Consider the following 21653-nt stretch of genomic DNA (forward strand, 5'->3'; position numbering starts at 1 on the left):
AATTCCACCAGCTCCAAACTCAACCGCCTCTGATCTAGAATTCGTGAGAACAAAGTATTTCTCGTACAGAGATTGACTGTATGGGATTTTACTGGATATCTCACCTTCCAAAGGAAGGATGAATCCAGAGGCTACCTGGCCCGATTACAGACTCTGCCTGAAGAAATAAGATGTAAACACTTTCTGAATAATAGATCTAATGATCAACAACTCCGATACCATGTAGAAATTTTTTCTACAAATTATCTAGCTCCAATACCATGTAGAAATTTTGAATAATAAACACTTATTCATAGAGATTATCCCGATTATACACTATTGTGGAATACATGCACAATACATAATCGCCTCTACGTTGATCATCAATTTAGCAGCATTAAAAACAATGAAACATCAATCGCATGCACACATTAACACAGTATGTAACCCGGGGAAAGCATACAGCTAAAAACCCCACACTATCTGTATATTATAATGATTGAGAACATGTAAAAATACATAGTACAATACTCCTCACAAGTACTCAGTACTATCTCCACCTGTTACACACAAAACTAGCTCAGATCCGAACAAGTCACAGGTTCAAATCTCCTCCGCTGCTTTCCCTGCCTCCACTACACAATCCAAAGTGAAAATCACGAGCACAAGCTACAATTGCCTTGGTATTGGCCCACACTGTGCAATCCTCATTGGCATAACTCAATCCCATTGTTTGTGAAAGATCTCATGCACAACTATAGTCACAACTGATAGCAATCTCAACCTCTAACACCTATCTCCACTGAACTGTACATGCATTGAGTTAACTGATGTATTCTTCAATTGCTTTATGAGTTAATAATTAGTGAATTAATTAATATTTAATTCACACAACTCATCACTAGAGTATTTTTTAGTTAGACTAAAATACAACTAGTTCAACCAAGTCAAACTGAACACAACTCCATCAACTCCACAATCAACTCCACCAAACTCAACCACATGAGTTCTAACTGAAGTCCTGCATGCAATAGCTCAACTGACCCACAAAGAAAGCGTATTTCCTTCTGACAGCTGCATGTGCCACATATGTAGCTCAAACTGAAGTGCTTCAAGAGGATAAGATAATGTTTATAGTCTAAATATTATTATGAGCTAATAATATTCGACTGTTCTATTTTTAGCCTGGCAGTCTAAAAATAGAAACCGCCCATATGTCTAAAAATAGAAGTCCATCTATTTTTTCCAACATGACCAATCATCCACAAATAGTAACTTGCAACTCATAGACCATGATCCATACGTCTAAAAATAGACTTTGAGTCAAAAATAGCCTGCAGGCCCACTTAGTGAAGGCGACTCCTTTCCACTAAGCTCCATCATCTTGTTGCATTTTCAACACTCCCTCTCAACAAGATATGGATTATCTGCAACCCCTATCCTGCAACTTTGGAATGTTCTGCATGCAACACATTTGCCCGATCCACTTGCTCCAACAACACTTGGAACAAAAACACTCCCAACTGACCACTCTGTTGGGCTAGGAACATACTCTGATGCTGAAGCTCTACCTGCTGCTGACAAGTGCTCCCTCTGTGACATCTACGCTACTGCAACATCTCCATGCATCTCGCACCATTGCACACTTCTCTGTGCCACCTAGCACTGTGCAAAGCACTTGTGCCTCTCGCATTACTGCAGCCTGCTAGCTATGCGTTGTCTTGGGATTCCCTACACTGTCGCTCTCTCTGCCGCTCCATCTGCATCTGTCTCTACCCAATTAGTCAGTTCTTGCTACTCCACATCGGGGATCCTGTAGCAAGGTCTCATCCAAGAGGTTGGGTACCTCAAGGATCTTGCCCCTCCTCCTTGGGACGATCAATCCACATCACCCCACCTCCTACTTGGAGGTATGGCTGCATGCGATCCCTCTGCCCACCTGGCTCGAAGTTTCCCCCTACTGGAGGTCTCTGCATGAGTAGGTAGCTCACTTTGTACCCCATATTATCCCCTCTAGGTATACTACATTCCACTCCCCCTAAACATGTTTTGTCCTAGAGACATGAGAATAACACAAATAATAAGACCTACTAAAAAGATTAGTCCACTGGTGCCATGCATGTGCATCTAGCCATCCTAGAGAAAGGTTAACACTTGATCTAGTCATTGCCTTGCTCGCTTGAGATGGAAGTTAGTTTTGGCGGTTCCTCTGTGTTGATGTGAATTGGGTGGATCATCACACCTCTCTATGTGTCATCCAGGGATTGTTGTACTTGTTGCTAATTCATTGCCACCTTGTTGGTTGTTTTCTTGCTGGGTGATGTGGGTGATGATATGCTAAAGCTTTAACTGATGGAATATCTTTCGTTAACTCCTACACTATTGGTGCCTGAGTCGTGACTGGTGCTTTTTATGGTACCTGGTTTAATGTTTGTGTTTGGTTGTCGACCCTCAAAGGATCATCATCTGATGTGTCTTTGTCATTAGAACTTTGTGCTTTTGTCTCCATAGTCTCTACCTAGTTCCTAATGGAAATATCCTACGATGTAATTTTCTTCTTTTTTTACTAGAGCTTCATGAATTTCTTTTGCACATTAATATTGATAGTACCCACAGATTCCATCCAAGGGTTCCCTAAAACAACATGCACATTATCCATATCTGCAATACACAAATTAGAATGCAACACATACTTATGCATATAAATCTTCAAATCTTTATAAATTTGAACATCCTTGTTATCAACATGTGGTTTTGCAATATGTTTTGTTGGAACGTGTAATTTTTTTCCACATTAACATTGATAAAATTACGCTTGCAACTAGGATTGATAGACACAATGATATTCGCCTTTTGAATACATCCATGAATCTGTAATAAGGAGATGCCAGCATTAAATAACCCTTTATGTTTCTTATTTTCCTTTTTCCAATATGAGACCATTTTTCCAAAAAGAGTTTTCAATTTATTTAGGAGGACATATCTTCCTAAAGTCACTGCCAAATAAATTCCAAGAGTGATCCAAGAATATAAAATAGAAATGCTTCTTTATTAATATCAAAACCCTTGATGTAGGGTAACACCATACAACTACTTCTTAAGGAAGAAGATCACTCCACAAGCCATATGATTATCAATACAAAAATCCTTGACATATCTCAATTGAGAGTCTTTAGCCTCTATATAGGCTTCATACATACAATAACATGGGTAATTACCATGGGTCTCTCAATGCCATGTATCAATATAATGGACTTATGACTTTATTCTGAAACTACTTGTGGTCCCTTACATAAAGTGGGTTAACCACTTTATTTATTAATTATGGCCCATTTATTATTATTACATTATTCTCTCAGGTACCTCCCTTTGTACCCCATATTATCCCCCTAGGTATACTACACAATAAATATCACCAATCTTGCGAATCTATCCAAGAGAAATACTAGCAAAATTTATCTAAGGGATTTTACCCTCTCTTCGAGCAATCTTAACACTTAACTGCCTCTGAAAAGCTAGTCTTCCAACCAGCTCTATGCAGGTCCTACATCACCCTAGTGCAAACCCTCACGCGTTCTGCTTGAATCAATTGTCAATCTAGTTTTCCTACCTGCTACTGACTAGGAAAATGTTTCCATGGCCCTCTGAAAAAGTTTCCCGACCTTTTGAACAGAAAATAACTTCCTCTTTAGTTGGATCAACTACTCTTCTAAGGCTTTGTGTTGCCTCTACGCAACCTCCTAGAGAAAATAAATGTCCTCTTCTGACTCTTTGAGTCTAGAAAATTTCACCTAGACTCACTATATTTGCACCTCATTGTCTCTACTTCCCTTCTCTGGCTTGAACTCTTACGAAAAATTGAACTACCCAAGGAAATCGATCTCAAGTGTATTTCTCCATCTACCCATTGATTTCTTTTTATAATATCACTGTGGGACTCCAACGACCAAGACTAAAACTTAATAAAGGGCTGAGATTATTTCGCTATCGATCAGTGTGAGTTTCTAGAGAATTCTCACATTTCTCAATTAATATTGATTAATTAAGTAGTTTTCCTAAGTTTAGACTTAGGAAATATTTAAAAAATGGTTAATAATCTAATTGAGATGGTCTAGGTGGAATTTCCATAATTGATTTTTGGGTTTTGGAGAACTCTTGTGTTTTAGCCTCTCCACAAATTTCAGAGACTAGAACACCTTTGGTGCTACCAAAACTAACAGTTGCATCGAGGTATCTAGATCAACAATATTGTTTTCTCCCATTTTAACATAACTCTTTCCCCTTTGATTCAACATCGATATGATATCAAGACTTGGGGAACCATGCTCTGTCACTCTTTGTGATAAGCAACCTCATCCTTATACGAATTTTCTAAGTTTATAAATGATATTTATCTCTCATACTTATTTCGTGAAATACCAATCTAAGTTTTAGGGATTGATTCAACATCTTTAGCTTATGATATCAAAGACTGGTTGATCAATATACAAGTTTGGCTTTTGATTTGCATAAGAATATGGAATGTGTTTATGTATATTGATTTGAACTTTGATTCAAGTTCATGAACGCACTCGAGATTGATTAATGATTTGAACAAAAATATAATTCTTGTTGTGATAGCTAGGGCTTGAATCATTTTCGTATAGTTTCCTTGTAATACATATGTATATATTGATTCCAACTCAGTAAATATATAGAGATTGGTCTATTTATGAACTGAATGTTGAAGTGTGATTGATTATTATTAAACACAATAGTTTCTCATGATCTATATACTCGCTCATGTTCATTACTATGAGTTTATCCAAAATAGTTAGAAGGTTACATTAGAATCATTGCTCGAGCAAAAAATAGTGTGCCCTAGGAAACAATTTTAACTTTGATTTTAATCTTACACTTTGATTTATAGTTTAACACCTTGTTTTTCGATTTCCAGTATTTGATTTTCAAGGAGTTAAGAACCAGAACTAGAATCTTTTATAATTCAAATCCAACCTGCAATTGAGTGCATGAAAATTTCCTTGAAGCAACGAAAAATTATATCTCAAAACCAAGTTAGGGGATTTAAGATAAAGACTAGTTAGGCAGATTTTAGACCCATGCATATTCTATTTGAGTTTTCACATTTTTCTCTTTATCTTTAACACTATATACAAGTTTACATTCTTCTTTTAGGATTAGATTAGAAGGTGTTTATTTTAGTTTTTCTTTAGGAAGCATAATATATTTTACGTTTCCTAGACATATGGTGTTTACAACTCACAAGATTACATCCCAAATTGACTTGTGAATGGTTTTATTTGTGACATTAAAATATCCCAACATTTTTGGTGCCATTGTCTATGAGCTATAAAAATGTAATGGTGGACAATATCGTTCTCTTCTTAATTTTTTTATTATTAAACTTTGATCGTGTTTCAGATTGGTGGAGGAGAGACAGTAAGATGCAAAGGCATCTCTTTTTAGAAATATTAAAGGAATGTTCTAGCCTACGACATTCACTTTAGTTAGTATTCCCAAAACCTTTCTAATATGTGGTTAAATGGTTAAGATTAAAGACAATAAAGGTAGGTTTCTCAAATCAACTTTGGAAATTCTAGATGTTTTATTTGCTAAACATAGGGTCCCTCCTACTAATTCGACTGAGACATGGAGGTAAAGATAAAAAGGGAGAATATTCCAGACATAAAATAGACTTATGTTCATAATATGCCACAATCTGAATCTATATTAGAAAAGACACAAAAATAAAAAAAGAGCAAGGAAGCTAAAGACAAGTAGGTTGAAAAATTAATTCTCATGACTAATTTGGTACCATATCAGGTGGTATCTCTAGAACACATAGCTATATTTTTTGAGACTCCACAAGAAATTGTTGAATTGCATGTAGAGGTTGTTGTTGTAGTAGAAATACGAGAGATACATGTTGAAGACAACTTCCTCATCCACCAAAATCCAATTATTGAGCCACCCTCGTCACCAAACTCCATTGAGTACAATTTATTTGACAACATGACAAAATAGACAATGGTCTATGCCACTGGCCTCACTCAAACTAGAGAAAAAATGGTTAAAAATAGGTTATTGGATAGAAGTACTTGCAATTCATTCCTAAAGTTAGAGCATCAAGATTCACATTGGGAAAAAGGGGTACCGAGGACCTAGCTCAAAGATGAATGGGAAAATCCTTTATTGATTCTACAAAAGTTACTAGCCTACGAAGAAATTTTTGCCCTCACCTTACCATATCATATTCATACCCTTTTACACTTTTAGTTTGGTCAAAATTTATATTTTCCCTATTATCTATGGAAGAGTCTTGGAAAGATGGAAACCCAAGTAAAGAAAAATAAAAATAGCCCCATTATGAGCTTACATCACCATGGTCTCATTAAAATGTTAATTATATAAGAGCTCAAATATGAGAATGAGACCTCGGAGAATTCCATAGCTCGAAATGGATTTGTGCTACAAGCACATGAAAATTTAGCAAAGCAATGCCTGGAACATGGGGTCGATGATGTTAACTGTGAAGAGAATTTAACTCAAGCCAAAGTTAGGACTTCCAACCCTCCTCAACATACGTTAATAATAATGAAGAGTAATGAATTAAAGGAAAATTACCTATTTCTAAATCACCCACTTTCCATGTCACCCAAAATATGGCTAAACGATAGGGAAATAAAAGACACACAGAGCCAACACTTGTGCCCACGCCTCAAGAAACTAAACAAACCCTTGTTTTCATTGATAACAATGATGGACATACTTTGGAAGATATTTTTAGAGTGAACAATAAGCAGCAAAATCAACCCTCAAGTTCATCAAAGAGGATTTCTCCTGAACCACCTATTAAAGGGCCCACTAAGAGAGGATCCAAGCATGATTACCCTTCTCAATAATTTCACAGTCAATATGTTGATCATGTTGAGACCAATCCTCTACTAGATAGTCCATGTTTCACTACACCCCAATCAACCTATTGGCCAATAAGGTAAAAAGAAGGAATAAAAATATCAATAATTTAAAAGAGGAGATCATGGAACTCTCAGTGCTTAATTGATACATGCAAAAATAAAATGATCAACTAAGAGTCCAAAGTCATAAAATTTAGGAATATATTAAGGAGTTATAACTGGAGAACAAAAGGTTATAGGACAAGATTTTTGACCCCATTCCATCTACATCCCAGGGGAGGAAGACAGAGAAAGTGACAAGGACTGAAGGAGGCCTTAGCATTCTCATAAATGTTGCAGGGTTCTCCTTAGAAAATTGTAGGTTGATAAGTAGTTTTGAGAGAGTTTGATTTTGCAAATTTTGTGCATGCCTTGCATGAGGACATGCAAGAGGATTAGCATGGGGGAAATGTTGGCCCTCAACATTTTCATCTTCATCTGTTGTTTTCGTGTACTATCTCTTTTCTTATTATGCCTCTTTTGTTCTAAAATCAAATAATATTGACTACACAACCTATAATGAGTATGATGAAGTACTCCTTGCTTAACTTATTTAAATCCTATTTTTTTAACTATACTTAAAGTGTATTTTTGAGGTTATGTTGCTAATGATGGAAATGTAGTTCACTTCCAATACCAATTCAAGGATTTTAATACCAAGGGAACCATGAGGTCATTTTTTATCACAGTCGTGGCCATCCATGTAAGGGTATGGCTCATAGGTTTGGACGAGTACATGGTAGCATGTCATCCTTCCTGCTAGTTCACATTTAAGCCCCTTCGAGCAGACCCAAAGTCAAATCAGGGTTCCAATAGTTCCATAGTGATTCAATTGGTAATGAATCCACAATGAAACCCTATTTTGGTTGTCAACCAATGCACATCTAATATCTGGTCGATCTCATCATACATGTGACGAGCTTGGTGAAGGTTATAGGGGCGAAAGAAGATCTCTTTTTCAATATTTTGGCTATTATTATGATCCTTGTTCCTAGAATAGAGGATTAGATCGTATCTCTATAGTATGGCCTCATGTAGGAAAAATATGGATGTAATGCTTACAGATAGAACTAGACATTATAATGTTGGGTTAGCTAGTTGATACTCAATTTTTTATCTTGTTTCTCAAACTGTGGAATTTGTGTATAAGCCATGAATTAGTAGACTTTATGTAATCCAATTGTGATTATAGAATATTGGTTCGATTCGTAGCTTATTTTTTTTCTTGTGTGGATTGATAGTAATCTATCCAAGAACTACCTGTGGGAGGGCCCCTCACAACTGCATATCTGATTTGTAATGTATTTATTTTAGTTATGCACATATAATCTATAGTTCCTTTCTATGCATGTGTTTTTCTTAAAGTGTTTTAAGGGTTGATGCATTTATAACTATTGTGATTATTGCTATGTATATTTCATACAGAGTAACATTGTGTAGACAAAGATAACTACCTTAGCATAGATATCATCTTAACTTGCTTTATGTTAATAATTATGATATGTAGTATCATAAGATCTATATTTGATCTAAGATTTTGCTTATATTTTGAAGTTTGAATAATTCATTTGTTCTCTAATTTTTTTTAGAGTTTCATCATGGTATCGGGATCAACAATCTCGTTTTCTCCCATTTTAAATTGACTCTTTCCCATTTGATTCAACTTCGATATGGATATCGAGATTTTGGGAAGCATGATTTGTCACACTGTGATAAAAACCTCAACCTGGTATGAATTTCTGATTTTATAAATGATATTTATCTCTCATACTTGGTTTGTAAAGGTCAATATAAGTTCCAGGGACTGAATTAGCATACTTAACTTATGATTTCAAAGACTTGTCGATCAATATATAAATTTGGATTTTGATTTGCATAAGAATATGGTTTGTGTTTACATATATTGATTCAAACATTAATTCATAGTTTATGAATACACTCGTGATTGATTATTGATTTGAACAACAATATAATTGTCATTGTGATAGCTAGGGTTTGAATTATTTTCATATGGTTGCTATATAATACATATGTATATATTGATTATAGCTTGGTAGAATATAAATATTGTTGTGTTTATGGATTGAATTTATAAGTGTGATTGATTGTTATTAAATACAATAGTTTCTCATTGTAGAATTTTGTAGAATTTTTCCTACACATTAGCTAGCTTTGATACCATGTAGAAATTTTTCTACAAATCAGCTAGCTCAAATACCATGTAGAAATTTCCCACCTGTAGATCAACCTGGTAATGCAATGTACTAAAGCAAAACACTTGATCTACTTCTACAAACAATTTAACAGAAGCTTAATCAACCATGAGCATCATCAATAAGAACACATCTAACTGATAAGAAGGAATAAATCACACATAACACAGAAGAATTTACTCGGGGAAAGCACCTGCCTAAAACCCCATCTCTGTATTATCATACAAGTGGAAATATAGTTCGGATTACATAAAACCTTAGCTCGGAAGCTATCCAGCTCTCAATACAATCCTTCTGCTGCTCATAGACAGTCAAAGGCTTCTCACAAACCTTCTCCTCTACCCTCCAAGCCTCCTATTTCCTTGTGCATTTTTCCTTGGGGTCCAGTGCTACCACCTGTGTGAATTGGCCTCTTCACACACTCACTAACCTGTGATCTAACTGCACAAACCTGAAGGAGATAAATCCTCATCATGGATGAGCTTCCTTTATAGGAAAAATATTCATCCAACTGATAATACATTGTTCCTTCTCTGATCTCAACTGGGTCTCTGTCAGAACTGACATGCATCAGTTATCCATGAGTGAATACACAATTATCTGAAAATAATAGTTGTCACATGCATGCAAGCATCAACAAACTATATCTCATTAATTTAACAACTTGTTAAATTTATCTAACTGAACTTGACTAAGTTAAACTAAGTCAACTGATCCTCTCAATATAGAACTCATCCTCAATTCCTCAATCAGTGGAGCAAATCAAGGACACATTCCCCAATTAGTGGAGAAACAATTGCATGTTTGTTGTGGGGAAAAATGCCTATGCAGGACGATCCTATCCACCTAAGGTGTGACAGTGCCTTAGAAACAAACAGAGATAGCTATTCTGGTTTCTTCCTTTATGAAATGTGAAAGAGGAGAGATCAACGGACTTACCGGTGTCTTCTGTTTGTCCCTCGATCTAGATCCTCTTCTCCTTTGGGTGTTCACAGCTACTTGCCTCCTCGCTCATCCAAGAGAACAGCTACTTGATTCCTGCGAGATCACAAGAGAACAACTACTTGCGACAAGAGAACAGCTACTTGAGACAAGAGAAGAACACAACACAAAGGCAAATATTCATATTCATAAATGATCCAGGATTAGAAGTAAATCAAATACACTAATGCAATCATACATCAAAGATACATCAGTATATAGGAGAAAACCAAGATAGCTTTATTGATAAATAACAAGGTTCAGGAAGAGATACAACCCAGAGGGCTCCAATCCAGCATCTCCTTCCCAGCAGAATGGAATTCCTATCTTCACCTCCCTTCAAAGCATTAAGCACCCAATGATTCCAGTCTCAAACCAACAGCAATTCTTTGCAATAACAAAATTCCAGCCTCTGGATCTCATGGAGGAGAGATCCATATATAGATGTTTGGAGAGAGGATGAGTCAGCTTGAGATCTGACTAGTGTCCTCTCCCTCTATCAGTTCTTGATTCCACTTGGAGGTTCTTGCTTCCACTTGGAGATTTGGAACCTCTTACTCATCACCAGTCGAATTCCCTGAGGCAAGTGTCATTTTGGAAGCTTCCTGGGCTCTGACACCTTGAGGAATGAGTCTGCCACATGTCCAAACTCGCTCAGCGCAGGTAGCTAGTGTTGGAGTTGACATTCAACGCAGGTAGACAGTGGAGCCACTGACATTCAGCGCAGATGCTCAGTGGAGCAGTTGACATGATCCTGAATTGACTTGTTTTTGAGCAGTTTCAGGTGGAGAACTTCTGTGAATTGTTGTGGTTTGTTAGCCTTGTTCCTCTAGGGGTAGGAACAACATGTTTAGGGACTTTGGATCCCTTAGATTATGGAAATTTCATGCTCAATGCTGTAAGGCACAAAAATGTCTATAACAATGTTCTCACAAAGACTTCAAGTTTCCTTTTCCTTAACTAATTAACTCATGGAGAATTAATTAATTAATATTCCAAACTGCTGGTAAGACCAAATTTGAATTTACTTCCTATAGATAGACCAAGGACTACTATAAATATGAAGGGATCTAGAAATGCTATTTTTAGAAGATGCTATTTTTAGTAGTTTCACCTCTCACCCAAGGTGGCCAAACTGCTATTTTAGAAGTGCTATTTTTAGCAGTTCTATTTTTAGCACTTTCTAAATTTAGCATTTCTTGTTGCACATTTTCAACACTCCCTCTCAACAAGAAAGGCTTCCTCTCGAACCCGATCTTGTACCTCTGGAATGTTCTGCATGCAACACATCTACCTGGTCCAATTGTTCCTAAAACTCTCAGAACATAAACACTCCCAACTAACCTCTCTGTTGGGCTAGAAACATACTCTGATGCTGAAGCTCTACCTACTGTTGATAAGTGCTCCCTCTCTGACATCTGTGCTACTGCAACATCTCCATGCATCTCGCACCATTGCACACCTCTCTGTGCCACCTAGCACTATGCAACACACTTGTGCCTCTCACATTATTGCAGCCTGCATTCTCTGTGTTGTCATGGGATTCCCTGCACTGTAGCTCTCTCTGCCGCTCCATCCACATCTATCTCTACCCAGTCAGTTAGTTCCTGCTACTCTACATCAGGGCTCTTGTAGCAAGGTCTCATCCAAGAGGTTGGGACCTCAAGGATCTTGCCCCTCCTCCTTGGGACGATCACTCTATATTGCCCCACCTCCTACCTAGAGGTATGGCTGCATGTGATCCCTCTTCCCACCTGGCTCGAAGTTTCCCCCTACTGGAGGTCTCTGCATCAATAGATTTATCTACTCGATCTCCTCTCAGCTTCCCCTATTGTGGCTGCTCCACAACCTCCTGAAGCTGTTGCACCAATCATGGCTCCTCCACAATTGTCTGAGACTTCTTCTAGCTCTACATGTTGAGAGGTAATTTACTCTCCCTCTCAACCACCAAGTATCTAACCTTTGCCTTGCTCCTCAAGGCTTTTCATGCATCTTGTACCTCAAGTGCATACAGGTTCTTGGCTAGCACACCAATCTATTTCCACTTTCCCGCCATCACGAAATTTTCTAGAAAAAGAGCTGATTTTAAATCACCTATATCTCCCTCATCCGAACTCTGATTCAACCGATTTTTTATTTATTTTTTGGTTATTTTTCCACAAGGAATCCAAATCTGTTATTTATTTCTAAAAAATTTGTACAAAAATTTTCATATCTGCTCTGCAAACTCTCGGCCCAAAACTCAAAACTTTGAAATCTCCTCTCAGTATATTGTTCTCTTCTTGATCACCTGTGCTCTGATACCATGTAGAATTTTGTAGAATTTTTCCTACACATCAGCTAGATTTGATACCATGTAGAACTTTTTCTACAAATCAGCTAGCTCAGATACCATATAGAAATTTCCCACCTGTAGATCAACCTAGTAATGCAATGTACTAAAGCAAAACACTTGATCTACTTCTACAAACAATTTAGCAGAAGCTTAATCAACCATGAGCAACATCAATAAGAACACATATAACTAATAAGAAGGAATCAATCACACATAACACAGAAGAATTTACCCGGGGAAAGCACCTGCCTAAAACCCCATCTCTGTATTATCATACAAGTGGAAATATAGTCTGGATTACACAAAGCCTTAGCTCGGAAGCTATCGAGCTCTCAATACAATCGCTCTACTGCTCATAGGCAGACAAAGGCTTCTCACAAACCTTCTCCTCTACCCTCCAAGCCTCCTATTTCCTTGTGCAGTTTTCCTTGGGGTCCAATGCTGCCACCTGTGTGAATTGGCCTCTTCACACACTCACTAACCTCTGATCTAACTACACAAACCTGAAGGAGATAAATCCTCATCATGGATGAGCTTCTTTTATAGGAAAAATATTCATCCAACTGATAGTACATTGTCCCTTCTCTGATCTCAATTGAGTCTCTGTCAGAACTGACATGCATCAGTTATCCATGAGTGAATACACAATTGTATGAAAATAATAGTTGTCACATGCATGCAAGCATCAATAAACTATATCTCATTAATTTAACAACTTGTTAAATTAATCTAACTGAACTTGACTAAGTTAAACTAATTCAACTGATCCTCTCAATATAGAACTCATCCTTAATTCCTCAATCAGTGAGAAAATCAAGGACACATTCCCCAATTAGTGGAGAAATAATTGCATGTTCTCACAAAGACTTCAAGTTTCCTTTTCCTTAACTAATTAAGTCATGGAGAATTAATTAATTAATATTCCAAACTGCTAGTAAGACCAAATTCGAATTTACTTCCTATAGATAGACCAGGGACTGCTATAAATAGGAAGGGATCTAGAAATGCTATTTTTAGAAGATGTTATTTTTAGTAGTTTCACCTCTCACCCAAGGTGGCCAAAATTCTCATTGGCCAAACTTCTATTTTTAGAAGTGCTATTTTTAGCAGTTCTATTTTTAGCACTTTCTATATTTAGCATTTCTTGTTGCACATTTAGGGTTTGAATTATTTTCATATGGTTGCTATGTAATACATATGTATATATTGATTATAGCTTGGTAAAATATAAATATTGTTGTGTTTATGGATTGAATGTATAAGTGTGATCGATTGTTATTAAATACAATAGTTTCTCATGATGTATATACTTTTCAATGTTCCTTGATTTGAGTTGATCCCAACTAGTCAGAAAGTTACATTAGAATCATTGCTCAAGCAAAAACTAGTTCATCCTAGGAAACAATTTTAGTTATGATTATAATATGACACTTTGATTTACGATTTAATGCCTTGCTTTTTTATTTCCAATATTTTATTTTTAGGGAGCTAAGAACCAGAACTATAATCTTTTATCCTTCAAAAATTGCAATTGAGTACATGAACTTTGTCTTGAAGCAACAAAATATTGTATTCCGAAGCCAAGTTAGGAGATTTAGGATAAAAGCTAGCTAGATGTATTTTAGACCCATGCATATTATGTTTCAGTTTTCATAGTTTGATCTATATATTTAGCACTAGATACAAGTTTAGATTCTTCTTTTTAGATTAGATGAGCAAGTGATTATTTTAGTTGTTTAGAAATAAGAATATTTTTTACATTGCCTGCACATATGGTGTTTACAACTCATAAGCTTATGTCCTGTATTGACCTATGAATGGTTTTATTTGTGATATTAAAATATCATAACACTCCCACCTAGCCACTTTTCCACCTTTGTCTGACACAAACAATATTCCTCTGTTTAGAGCTAGTAGGTATGACCTCATCAATCTTGTTGTCACTATCATTAGGGACTCCCTCAGTTGCTAGTTTGGCACCATATTTCTCTTTAACCACCACTGCTACTGCTCACATCTTCCACTTTATCAATTATTTAGTCGTTTTCACACAGGCTTCGCTATTTGTTGATCCCATTAATACATAATTGTGCTTACACATGTGACCACTGAGCTAGGCCAACAATGATCTTAATGTTAAAAATATCAAACTATATATTAAACGTTAGACATGGTACTACATCACTCACCATACCATCAATTATGTTTTCCAGGATTTTTATAACATATCTCAAGAAGAAAATACTCTATACTACATCAACTCACACTAATAAAAAATCTCAGAATAGATCTCTCACATTCACTAGGTCAAATAAATATTATCAAAAAAGACATCCCTTTGAAGCCAACACTTGGCTCTAATATATCCATCACATTCAAGTAGCCAAGCCATAAATAAACCTTTTGCGCTAATTTCATGTTCAAAATACTTGAGAGGAAATTAAGTTTACTTATAGAAAAATTAAAACAACCAATGACAAAACATAAAACACACAAGTTTTATCCTTGAAAATCCCAATCCAAGGAAAAGGTAGCTAACATAATTCCATTGGTCCCTTTGACAAAACCGGACCAAGCCATCCAAGGGAGCCTTCACTACTCGCCTCCTTAGCACATTACAATAATTTTTTCTCAAGCCTTTTGAAGGCTTCATTACATGCAAACCACAAGCACAAACTATGGGAAAGCAAATATGTGTTCCCAATACCCATTAGAGGAAAATTTAACCTAAAATTATCCTCCTAAGGAAAAATAATAAAATAAGAGTTATGGATTTTGGAGGGAAAATACGAAAACTATTTTTTTATTATATTTTTGGCTCATCTCCTTATAGGTTTACTCAAATTTTAAGTGTAGACACTCTTTGGATGTGAAATTAAATTCCACATCCAATGAGTACCCATTATGCATACTTATGAGAAGACCCACATTGATAAAAATTGAAGATATATTAAAAAAAAGTGTTCAACACAATTTTTCATGTATCTTCAATTTTTATCAATGTGTCTCTCCTCAGAAGTATGCATAGTGGATACTCTTTGGATGTGGAATTTAATTCTACATCCAACAAGTGTCTTCCCTTGAAAATTGAGTAAACCTATAAAGAAATAAGCCAAAAATACAATTAAAAAAGTAGTTTGTTTTTTTTGCCTCCAAAATAAGCCAAAAATACAATTAAAAAAGTAGTTTGTTTTTTTCGCCTCCAAATTATTTACATGTACCTCTTTTTAAATTTAAATGATTTTGATTGGTTTACATATTATGTACATGAAAATTGCATGGCCACTTTTACGCTAAAATTTCCTCTAATGACCATTGTTTGTCTAAGCAACTTTGAATCTTTCACCAAGTTTTACATAACAAAATCTAGCCATAAAACAACAAGCAATAGCCTAAGAACAAGGATGAAAATACATGCGAAGATTATTTTTGGCATATATTGGAGGGGTCTCTCTATCTTTCTACCTCCTTTACAACTAGAGGAGACCCTTCGATGCACCATGGTAGGGAGAGAATGAAAGTGGAAGAAATTATAACCAAGATAAAGGGGATTAAGAAATGTACTAGAACCTAATAGAGAGAACCAAATATAGCCATGTATAAAGCCACCTTAAAACCATTCCCAACTTGGAAAAAGGTAATTGGTCTTAATTCTCCAAACTAAAATACCTCCCTCTAATTATTCACAAAAAAATTGGGAAAATCCAAAGCCTAAAAAACAGTTGAGTTGAAGACATGGGATTAGGGAGAATACTAGTAAAACAACCTCAAAAACCAAGAGAATTCCAAGAGAAGGGTATAAAAATGAAAAATTGATAAAACAATGAAAAACGTAGAGGAAAAAAAATTAATAAACTTGAAATAGATAGGCGATTGAAAATAATAGTAATCACCAAACTAAACACCAAAGCCAATTATGATGAATTCCTTATTCCAAAGAAAGCAAGCCTAGGAATTTCCACCTTCTAGCTAAGAACCATTATTAAGCTAGAAAGCAATAGAATTGTTTCCTATAGCCCTACATCAAGCTAGTGACCCAGCATTTGGAGATAGTTGGAACTCAAAGTAAAGGAAACATCGACAAAGCACTAGTAAAATTTGAGAGGATTAATGTTCAACAGAAAATAAGATAAAGGAAAGTTAAACAACAACTCGAAATACCCAAAAAACTAATGAACTAGAGAGCAATATATGTTTCCAACCCCAATTCATGTTCTCCTTGACCACCCTATGTCATAATACTCTAGGAACATCACAATTGTCCCCATAAGCATTCTTGAAATTGGATTGAAGGAAAACTGGAAGTAAAAAATGTCCTTCCCATGTCTACCACACATCAAATTCTATCGTACTTAAAACCTTCCAAATTTTTTTGTGTAACCAAATCACAAAAACAAAATAAAATATAGATCAACGACTTGAAAGTAAACCTCTTCGAGGGGGAAACCTCCTTTTACATCACATAAATGAATAGTTCTTGGATGATTCAAATGACAAGACTTCATTTGTATATATAGGAGCCTAAGGGGTCAAAATATAATTAGGGTCTACATAACAATAATAATATAAGGGCACAACAATAACAATAGTGGGCTTCTATGGGGAACAATAATAACAATATGGGGGGCTACACTAGTATTATAGGAACCTAACATGCCCCTCTCCTTAAAAAAAGTGTCGTCCTCAAAGCTTGAGTAGTTATAGATGCTTCTGAATAAAATATTCATCCTCCCATGTGGAGTCTTTAATAGGTAAGTTCTTCCACTTAATGAGATACTTTGAAATTGAACTATTCCATAGCTGTTGGATTCTTTGTTCTATTATTCATTCGAGCTCCAATATGATTTTTCCTTCCTTGTCAAGTTTTGACAATATAGTTTGAATTGGAATTTTGTCACCTATAACCTTGTTTAAGCATGAAACATGGAATACTGGGTGTACTAGTGATAATTTATTATGTCATAGCACCAATCTTTTGCAACACCTTGTAAGGGCCATAGTACTTTGGTGATAATTTATTATCCTTCTTAGCTTACTTGAGGGACATTTGTTTGTATGGTCATAGTCATAAAAATACCCAATTACTCACCTCAAGACTTCGTTCAATGTGATGTTGATTTTCTTATTGTTTCATTCGATTATGCACCAGATTCAAGTTATCCTTTAAGAGTTGGAGAACTTTTTGTTGATGCTCGATGTGAACTTCCACTACTTGAACCTTAGAATTAACTCTTAAATACGATGTGATGGATGGTGGATGGTATCCATAAAGCACCATAAATGGGGTCATTTTTTCTATGGTATGGAAGGAAGTGTTATACCACCATTTTTCTAGGGGTAACCAATTGATCCATTTTTTTTTATTATATGCAAAGTAACAAAAATATGCTTCCAAACATTTGTTCACTATCTTAGTTTTCCCATCAAAATGATAATGATAAGATGAGCTATGAGCTAATTGAATACCAAGACAAGAAAATAATTTTGTCCAAAAAATTCTAGTGAAAATGGGATCTCTATCACTTACAATAATATTTGGGTTTCCATGTATATTTTGAATTGTTTCCATAAATGTAGTAGTGACTATACTGGATTTGAAAGGATTAGATACTACACAAAACTATGCATACTTGGTAATTCTATCAACTACGACCATGATGACACTCTTTCCTTTAGACTTGGGTAAACCTATGATAAAAATCCATTAAGACCTCTTCCCCAAACTTACTTGGCATGAATTATGGTTATAAAATACCTAGGGTCTTAATTGTCTCAACTTTATTTTATTGGAAATCCAAACATTTTTCCAGAAACTTTTGACTATCAGATTTAATTCCATCCCAAAAAATTCCTTCTTGACCTTGTGGTAAATTTTTAAAAAATCCTAAGTGCCTTAATATAGGAGAGGTGTGCAATTCCAAAATAGTTTTTTGTTTAAGTTGGGAGTTCTTACATATATATAAGTGATGTGTGTACCACAATAAAACATTTTTTCAAATAAATGAATCAGATGCACTGGGATCTTGCTGCAACTTTTGAATGAGTGCACATACATTTTAATCATTCTTCCATACGTCCCTTGCTTCAGTTATCCAATCAAGTTGGATAATACAAATGGCACAGAGCAATGCTTCCATTATTTGTAGGTGATTTCAAAGTCATAAGCCAACATCTTTGCGACCCATTTTTGTTGATCTTCTGAAGATAATATTTTTTCCAAGAAGTATTTAAGACTATCATGGCTTGTTTTTACCTTGTAGTGTATTCCCATTAAGTAAGGGTTCCATTTCTTCAAGGCATGTAGTATTTCTAACATTTCCTTCTTGTAAATAGTTTTCTATAAATACTTTCCCTTGATTGGATGACCTTCAAAAGAAATGAGTCTTCCTTTTTGCATTAAAATAACACCAATTCCATTTTCTGATGCATCACATTCCACAATAAAGGCTTTTGTGAAGTCTGGTGTAGCTAATATTGGAGCTCGACACATTGCCTCTTTAAGATGTTCAAAGGCCTTAGTTGCTTCTGGAATCCAAAAAAATCCATCTTTCTTCAGTAATGTTGTTAGAGGTGTTGATATATTCCCATATTTCTTAACAAACTTGCAATAATATCTTATCAACTTCAGAAAGACACAAAGATGCCTTATGGTTGTGGGGATTTTCCATTCCTTGATGGATTTAATTTTGTTAGGCTTTTCCTTAACACCCTCATGGGATACAATATGACCCAAATATTTCACTTCCCGTTCCCCAAAGAAACATTTGGATTATTTTGCATATAATTGTTTCTCTTCCAATAGTTTGGGCACCCTGTCAACAAGTTGAATATGATCTTTCCAAGACTTGTTATAAATTAGTATGTCATCAAAAAATACTAACGCATTTTCTAAGGAAGGTTTTGAAAGTGGAATTCATCAAACCTTGAAATGTGGAAGATGTATAAGTAAGGTCAAAAGGCATGACCAAAAATTCATGATGACCTTCATGAGTTCTAAATGTTGTTTTCAAAATGTATTTTGTCTTCATTCTAGTTTGATTATATCCTTAAATGAGATCCAACTTCGTGAAGTAAATTTCTCCATGTAGTTTGTCCAACAATTCATCAATGACAGAGATGGTAAACTTATCTTTAATAGTGATCTTGTTGATCTCTCTATAATCTAGACATATACGCCATGATCCATCCTTATTATGCACCAATACCACTGGAGAGAGAGAGAATTTTGGCTAGGTTGAATTATACCTACCTCTAACATTCCTTCACCCATATGTTCAATTTCATTCTTCTGGGCATAAGGATATCTTTAAGGTCTAATGTTTGGAGGAACACTTCCTAAAATCAAGCAAATAGCATGATCATGATTGTGAATAGGTGGGACATGTTTGGGAATCTCAAATACCTTGGAATAATTATGAAGGAATCTTTGGAGATCTCAAGAAATGGATGACTTAGATGTTTAAACATCTAATGAACATAATTGTAGAATTACCCCTCATTGTTACTTCTTCATATATTTGTCATGCGATTAGACTTGATTATCTTCTTGGTTTTCCCTACGATACCCCTTAATTCAATTTCCTTTTGTTGTCTTAAGGGGGCCCGACCCAGGTTCAAATTTATTCGCGCCAACCAACAAAACCCTAACTGCTGGCCCTTTTGGAAATAAACTATGTAGCGCAGGCTGCAGTCTCACCCAAAGCAGTATTGGGGGATGATAGAACTAGGTTTCTACATCTAGAGGCCCAAGTGATGGTCTTCCTAAGGTTCTTATAGCTTAGATCTACCTTCTCCTAGACCTATCCCTTTCGAATGTCTACTATTGCAACTCTATCAAAAAGATCTTTCGACCTTCACGAAGGTATTTACTCATACTTAACATACATAAAAGAGACATATTTACTTTTTTTCATAAAGTAAACTATATATTCTGAGGCCATATTGATCTATATCTACCTTCGTGTAGATCTACGCTTTCTGACCAGTTAACTATTGTAGATTTCTCTAAGTAATTATTGATCCCCACGAAGGGGGTTAGTTATATTGATTATGCATAAAAATTACAAATCTGTCATTTTTGTGCAATAATTAAGCATCACTTCATATAAAACAAATCACAGAGAGAATATACATAACTTAAACAAAAGTAAGTAAACAAGGCACAAATACACAAAATTGCTCAAAACCAGTCTTTATTAAGATATATCATTTAGATACAGACTTCTTATCCCTGCGCACTCAACTGTAGGGGCCTGCACACTTAGTTACGGACTTTCCAACGTCTCTACGCACTCAGCTACAGTAGCCTTCCCCTTTTGCCTAAGTACAAGAAAACATACTTTTCCTACCTTAGCACCTTGCCCTTACAATGATTCTCTATCAAAATTTATCCTTTAGAATCACTATGACTCAACTATATATAGCCTTTTCATTACAATGCCATGCCCCGCTAGCCATGGGTGAGTCTTAAAACCGACCTATTACTAACCCATACAAGGGACTAATATCCCTTTGTCCCTTTCTTAGCTTTGTTCTCCACTTCCACATTTCGCAGATACTTTACATTCTTTAACAAAACTATTACAAAGCTTGACTTTTACCGACAAAAATTGACCCTAGGGATCCCATCCCAATAGGCCCCCAACACAAATATGATGACTCGCCCTTGGGTCACTCAGTCGTATTCTCCACTTTGTGGTGTAGTTCGCTAAAATCTATCTTCAAGACTTCAAGGTCCACTATGCTATATATGGTGGCATACTAAACTTCTTCGACCAGCTTCTTTGTAGTTGGCCCCTCCATCGCGAGGCGCATGGTCCTCTGTGTCCCCTAGAACATCTTCAGCTTTTCTTAGATAGCCAGAGTAACCTGGCTCGCTTCCTCTATCCAAGGTTGAATCCGTGCCTTCAAAAGTTGTTCTTTGCACTGCAACTCCTCAACCTGTGTTTGCAGCACCTTCATTTCTTGTAAAAGTGCAAAGCATTGGACTAGCTTCAAAGTGCACGCAGTCGCCTTGATATCATCAACTTTCAGTTGTGCCTCTCTAGCTTCTGTGCATAATCTCTTTAGGTTTGAGTCCTCCTACAAAGTGGTCCATATCTCTATTTCATGTTCAAAGAGATCATTGCAGCCTGTTACTGCACTATTCAAGGTAGTCATGTGTTCCCTTGGCTACACCACGCTACTCCC

This window comes from Pinus tabuliformis, chromosome 6 (assembly GCF_031772625.1).
Source record: "Pinus tabuliformis cultivar Carrire ecotype Pingquan chromosome 6, CPIR1, whole genome shotgun sequence".
Taxonomy (NCBI): domain Eukaryota; kingdom Viridiplantae; phylum Streptophyta; class Pinopsida; order Pinales; family Pinaceae; genus Pinus; species Pinus tabuliformis.